The sequence below is a fragment of the Pteropus alecto genome, unplaced genomic scaffold (assembly GCF_000325575.1).
Source record: "Pteropus alecto unplaced genomic scaffold, ASM32557v1 scaffold365, whole genome shotgun sequence".
Taxonomy (NCBI): Eukaryota; Metazoa; Chordata; class Mammalia; order Chiroptera; family Pteropodidae; genus Pteropus; species Pteropus alecto.
The window spans coordinates 1,165,643-1,173,166 of record NW_006436299.1 but is presented as its reverse complement, the minus strand read 5'-3'; positions in this window follow the sequence as shown (position 1 = coordinate 1,173,166).

The window sequence follows — 7,524 nt, the reverse complement described above, 5'->3', positions numbered from 1 at the left end:
TTTTGTCAATTAGCATTTTATTCCTCTATATTATAGGATTCATTATTATGGAAACTATGGGATTCAGTATAAAATCCAAAGCACATTATTCATGGTGCCTAAGACATGGAAACAACCGAAATATCCTTCGATAGATAATTGGATAAAGAAGATGTGGTACATTTATACTATGGAATATCCGGCCATGAGAAAAGATGAAATACTGTCATTTGCGACAACATGGATGGACCTGGAGATAATCATGCTAAGAAAAATAAGCCAGGCAGAAAAAGTTGAAAATCACATGATATCACTTATGTGTTGGATATAAACCTAAAAGCAACAAATGAACAGGACAAACAAACAGAGATTCATGAACATGGATATAGACTAGTGGTTACCAGAGGGTAGTGGGTGGGGGGATTGGGGAAGTAGACTGGGTAAAGGGGATCAAATATGTGTTGATAAAAAGAAATCTAATTGTAGGATGTGAACACACAGTGTAAATATATATATATGTTTTATTGTTAAAGTGTATAGCTGAAACTTATTGGATTTCGTTAACCAATGTCACCATAAAAAAATTTAAAAAATAAAATTCTATGGTTTTTTCACATGTAATCAATCACAAAATAGAAAATAGTAAAAGGTACATTTAAAGCACAATTATAAATGATATCTAAGAATAAACTTATGAAAAGGGTTGCATTGCTAATGACAGGAAAATGCAAAAAAAGAAAATTTATTGAAGGCCATTGAAAACCTGAATATAGAGATATATCATATTTTAATAAAACCTGAGTGAGATATATGAAAATTTTAATTTTATAATTCATCTTTAAGATGATCTAAATAGATATACACAAAAGCTATATGACCAAGGTAGTACTGAAGAGGAGAAAATGAGGGCAAAATTGCCCTAAGTGATAGCAAATATAATACAGCAATTAAACAGGGTGATTCTAACATATAAATTGACAAATTTTTAATGGAAAATATTAGTGGGTCCAGAAATTGATCTATGTTTACATGAAAATGTCATATATATGCTATAGGGAAAGGAAATGAGAAAGAAACCAAAGGAGACAGTCTGTCCTCTATAGAAGTAGTGGGATTAATTTCTGTAGGAAGTTTTTAAATTTCTAAAACAGATGAAACCCTATAGAGCCATATTATCCCCATCCCTGCTATTAACCCTAGAAAATCCCAAGGAGGGATGGCCACCTGACTCCAGTGGTACTTCCTCTTTCTTTCTCAGGGGACTGGGAGATAAGGACTTTGGTTTGAGGTGAGGAGGGCTCAGATCAGCTAAGGGTTCTAGTCTCCAACTGTAACTAAGGAATTGACCCTCGATGAGGACAAAGGCAATACTAACACCAGGTATAGGGAGCCCTATACACTCTGGTTGGCTCATAATATTATTCCTGGGAGGTCCCAAACAGGACTGTCAAGATGAGGCTCCTTTACTTCCTCCTCAGAGGTCTTCTGGAGGTGAAAGCCGTAGTCTGAGGAGGCAGGCCTTAGGCAGTGGAAACGAGGAGGCCTATTCCATTCCAGGAGTACAGGTGAGGACTTTGAGTAAGGACTCAGGGGACCATCCACTCCAGAACAGTGAGGATATCACAGAATCCCACCTCTGCTGTCAGCTCTGGAAGGCCCCAGGCAGGAGTACTGGGATAAAGTGTTTCCTCATTTCTTTGCAGGGACCTCAGGGAGGTGAGACCTAAGTTAAATGAGGGGCCTCAGGTCAGCAGATGGGAAGGAACTTATTCCCTGCCAGGAGCCAAGGTGGGGACTCTGAGGGAGTAAGCAAGGACAACCCATTGCAGAACAGAGGGGATTGCATAGAGTCTGACCCCTGCTAAGAGCAATGGGAGGCCCCAAGTAAAGCTTCCTCTTAAGGGGGATCTCTGTGAGGCTTGGTTTGAAGGATTGGCCTAAAGTCAGCAGAGGGTAGTTCCAGATTGTTCCAGGAATCTATGTGAGGATCCTGAGAGGGGTTTAAGGAGACCATCCAATCCAGAATGGGAATGGGTTGGAGGAAGGTGCACAGATCCTCTCCCCTGCTATCTGCTTTCAGAGGCCCAGAGTAGAGGAAGACATACATGATAATTTTCTCTACAGCGTGTTTTGTGAGTTGAGGCTTTTTTTCTGAGAGGAGAGGCATGAGGTCAACAGAGGAAGGAGTCTCAGATCCTTCCAGGAATCAGGTTAAGATCAGCAAAGTTTGGCAGTTCACAAGACCTCCCTCATGTCTGACACAGACTTCAAGGTCAGGAGTCCTTAAGATTATTCTGTTTTGATAATTCATTGGAAGGGCTCACAGAATCACTGAAAGCTGTTATACTCACTGTGATGGTTTGTTGAAAAGTTACAGGCTAAAATAAGCCAAGAGAAGAGGTGAATGGGGCAGAGTCCAGGAGAGCCTGGAGCTATTCTTTGGCCTTAAGTTGAAAAAGTGAATATGGATGCCAGGAAACAGTCACATTTTGATTAACAAGATAGACCTTACTTATACTGAGGGATTGAGTGTAGACCAGGACTTGCTCAAAACTGTCCATCCTAGACCTGATCTTCATGAAGGGCAACTCCGCCCCTAAAGAGGACATCTAGAACATGCTAAGTGAGTTGAAGCTATGTCCTGGGGGGAAGCAGATCATTTTTGGGGAGCCCAGAAAACTCATAAACAAAGATTTGTGCAGCAAAATCTGAGGCAGATACCCAATAGTGATTCTAAATGCTATAAATTCTTATGGCACTATTGCACCTACAGTGAAACCAGTAAGATGAAAGTTCTGTAGTTTGTGAACAAGATTAATGTTGACTTCTGTTCTTACAGGTCAGAGTATGAAGAGAGAGGCCTTGAGAGTGGAGGATAGAGTCCAAGTCCGAATTTAAGGCAATGTTGGTGCTGATGTCATGGCCAGTGGTGGCACCAGGACCATTGTCAGTGGTACAGCAAGTGCCAGTGCTATGGCCAGCAGAAGACACAAGTGAGTGCTGAGGCAGACTGTTCACTTTTTGTGTGAAGTGGGCAATCAAATATGCTGCAGTGAGAAGTGGGGGACGAATTGAGTGTGAGAGGAAGACAGTATGTTCCATTGGTGTTTACTGTGGATTGAATCGTGTCCCCTCAAATTCACATGTTGAAGCCCTAACACCCAAATATGACTGTATTTATAGCTGGGGCCTATAAGGAGAAAATTAAGATTAAATGTGGTCATAAGTGTGGGATCCTAACACAATAGGATTAGTGCTCTTTTAAGAAGAGACACCAGAGAATTTGCACACTCTGTCCCCATGTGCACACACTGAGGAATGGCGATGTGAGGACATGGTGAGAAGGTGGTGTCTGCAAGCCAGGAAGAGAGTTCTCACCAGAAACTGACCATGTTGGCACCCAGATCTCAGGCTTCCAGCCTCCAGAACTGTGAGAAAATTATTTTCTGTTGTTTAAGGCACCCAACTTATTGTATTTTGTTATAGCACCCGAGCTGACTAATATAGTATTTCTATTCCATTTGGATAAATTATTGATTTATCTGTTGTTTAGTGTCATTTAGAGTGTTGTTTGCTTTAATGTTCAATTCACTTCGGAATCTATATTTTTATATTGCATAGGTCAAACATTTTATTGTTCTTTCCAAGGTATTGAGTACAAGTTTTACTATTTTTGGAAACTTTCTATCATATTCTGTGATCTGAAACAGATTACGTGGTATTGAAATAGACTGCTTCTTGAAAATGTGCAAGAAATTCACCAATAAATAATTTGGATCCAGAAAAATAGGGGAAAAAGTATAAATATGGTTATATCCTGGCTTTCCCCTTTTCTTTTAGTCTTTTGTTCTCTAAAGTTGATATACATGTGGATTTACTTAATTGCCCAAGAATATAAAGAAAATAAAGGCCTGATAATCATAATGCTCATTGTGTCATTTAGTTATCAAACATTTATTGAAACATTGAATATCTGCTATGTGTGAGTGGATTTGCTAAGTGTTGGAGGTATAGGACATATAATATATTACCAAAGAGAAAAGTAGGAATTTATAAATCTTATATTACTAATATTGGTTAAAGGGGAAAGTGTAGGAAGAGGGTCAGTGAAAATAAGGTAAATTGCTTTAATTGTTCAACACAAAAAAGTGTGCAAGTTAACTACACATGTATTGTATATATTTGCATGTATGTATATATGGAAGAAGAAGTGCATTAAAGGATATGCACTATATTTGCTATTGTTGCCATAACAAATTACTTCAGTTTAGTGTTTTAAAAACCCCATTGATTATCTTACAGTTTTCATGGTCAGAAGTCTGGCAGCAGCATGACTTAACTGGATTCTCTGCTTAGGGTCTCAAACTGAGACAGGGCTGCATTCTTTCCTGGAGACTCTGGAGAAGAATCCACTTCAAGCTCATTCAGGTGGTTGGCAGAATTTCATTTCTTGTGGTTGTAGGAAAGAGGTTTCTTTTTCTTACAGACTGCCAGCCAGTGTCCTTTCTCCCAGGTACTTCAGACTGCTTGCATTCCTTCTCACATGGCTCCCTCCATATTCAAAGCAGCAATAGCTTGTCAACAATTCAGGTTTCAAATCTCTCCAGCTTCCTTTTCTATTCCAACTCTCTACTTTTAAGGGCTCATGTGATTACATCAGATCCACCTGCAAAATCCAGGATAATCACTCTATCTTAAGGTCATCTGATTAGTAACTTTTAATTATATCTGCAAAGTCTTTTTTTGCCATGTAATGTTTCACAGGAGTAAATAGCCCCAAAAAGTAAAGATCATAGGAGCAAAAATTATGCCTCTCACGGTCAGTGAAATATTAATTGCAGTTACCTCAAAGCAGAGAAATTTCAAATAATCTTTACTTTTCTTCACATGCATTCCTGAGTTGTTTAAATTTTGAAGATAATTCACACATATTAATTCTAATCAGGAAAGAAAAGCTATTTATTTCATAGGAAAATAAAGTACACCAGAGTAAGAGGCTTGACTCTTCTTATGGATTAGTGTTTGGTGGTGAGTGGGAATTTTGTAGCCACCCAGTAGCCGTGCATCTAGAGGCTATGTTGTCCAACTCTGTCACTCCTTTACTAAAAATTATTCCATTGCTTCCCTTACTTTCACAATCTGGGAAATTCATTTTTGTGAATTGAAGCCTAGGTGGGGTTGAGTACGTCACTCTATCTCAGGTGCTCAAGATGGTGTAATGAGCCTCTGTAGCAAGTTGCACTGATTGAATTTTTAAGCCATTTCCAGGAGAAGATCATTTCCAGTAGAGTCCTATGGAGACAAGCAGTCCCAGAAAAGCCCAGGTTTTTACAGTCCTTTGGAGAACAGAACTAGCTCCCAGGTATTCTGTGCCTTGTTAACAGGCCAATAAACTTCCTTCCCTGGCCACTCTCAGACCCATCAGAGAAAGAGGCAGACAGACAGAGATAGAGAGGGACAAACCCACCTGTTTGCTGGTCTTTTCAAGGTTAGGGGTTAGCACTCCCAGGAATCCAGTCTTCCAGGTCAAAATTATTCCCGCTTTCTCATGAGAGCAGTATAAATCAGATCTGCGGGAAGTGAAGCAAGTCTTTCCTGTTCTTTTCAATAATTGGTAAGATTATTCTTTGTGGAGGAATGGGAGAGTCTGTGTCATGTTAGGAGCTTTGTGAGGTTGACAGAGTGGAGGTTACCTTCAAATTCCAAGTTCAGCACTTGGCAGGGATGAACAGAGGTCTGCAATGTAGCCAGGGCCATTCCCAGCCATAGCAGAGCAGAAGCCACCAGAAGTCCTCTATTTTAGGCAGGAAGGTGTCTGATTTGGGAAGACTTCTCAGAGACACTGTGAATATTCCAATATGGGAGGATCCTTCTTTTTGGTGTAGGGTAGAATATAACGCCATATAAGGAAAATGAATAGAAAAAACATGTTTTGTGTGTCTATACTTGCACATCTAATTATCTAGCTCAGCATGGAGCATAGGCTAGAGTGTTCATAGTAGTCACCTCTTGCAGTGGGAGTCAGAAGAATATGAGGGAGATGCTCTTAATTTTACATGTATTTTTGCCATCTGAAATTTTTAACAGGTGTTTGTGTTATAGAAGAGAGTGACCATGACATTAATGTCAGAGCCTAGCAGCTTGTCCCTTGGTTTTGTGTCTTTCTTGGTCCGTGGCCATGACCAGAGGTTTGGCAGTGTCTCCCAGCCTTTGGAGGCCCTCTCAGTTCCAGGCTCAGCAGCCTCTGTTGTTCTAAACATATTGTTTGCTCCTTCAAATAGCAAATTCTTCATGGAGCCCACAACACCAACTGAGAACTTAGGGTATTTACATAAGGTTTCTTCATCCTCTAGAAAAGTGAAAAACAGGCTCCTTCTACAGAAGATTTTCGAACAATGTCATTTCATTCAACATTGTTTCATTATAATGTTGATGAGATGCCCTAGGAAGTTAACTCTTGTTTGTGTCAATTAGCCTATAGCAAAATCGCTTCTCTTATACATCGTTTTGTTTAAAGTTGCAGAACCTATCGATGACAGTAAGTGAGGACTTAGACTGTACTGACTCCTCACTGGGATCATCTAGAAAATCAGACTTACAACATGGGAAAGCAGCAGCAAAGTCACTAGGGGATTGTATGTCACGCATCAGTAAGATGTGGTAAGTGGGTAAATGTAGAAGAAATCCTAACAGCCACCAGTTGAATTTCCTACTGTACAGAGTACATACAGTGAGTGGTCCGAGCCTTTCTATAATCTGCCTTTGCCCACCCTTAGACTGCACAAAGGACCTTGATCAAAAGTGGATTTTTTCTGGTATGTGGCAATGCATGTTTCTGCTTCTGAGATCTCATTCTTATTTTTATCTAGTTTTATTTTTTGCTGGACCTTCCAGCCTTGTCTGCAAGTTCCAGACTCAAAGTCATCTTTCAGCTTACTGAGCAGAACAGCAATAATAATAAACCCCAAACTTAAGAAATGATGTTAGGAATTCTTCCAATTCATTTAATTAGGCTAAAGCCTACATCGTTTTTTTTAAAAATTTAGCAGCCTATTATAGTTTGTAAAAGAAAATATACAAGGAACACATATTATATGTACATCAGATTTTTTGTGAAATATATTATATATAATATATTACAGCCTCCCAGATGTTCCCTGCATTTTATTCCCACTCACTAAGTCTTTATGTTTAATTTAAGTATAGTATTAAATGTATCAGTAAATTGCAGTATATGATATAAAACATATATGTGTACTTAAAATAGTAATTGTAAAACATACACTGTGTAACCACTACTTAATGAATAGAACACTTAATGTAATTTATAAACCCTTAGTGTGCCCCTTCTCAAATACATATTCCTTTCCATCAAACTTAAAGTTCTTGTGAAAGGATTAAGAAGTACATATTGGTAGTTACAAAATAGTCACAGGGATGTGAAGTATAGCATAGGGAATATAGCCGATAATATTGTAATAACTATGTATAGTGCCTGGTGAGTATTAGACTAATTGAGGGATTGCTTCATAAATTATATAAATG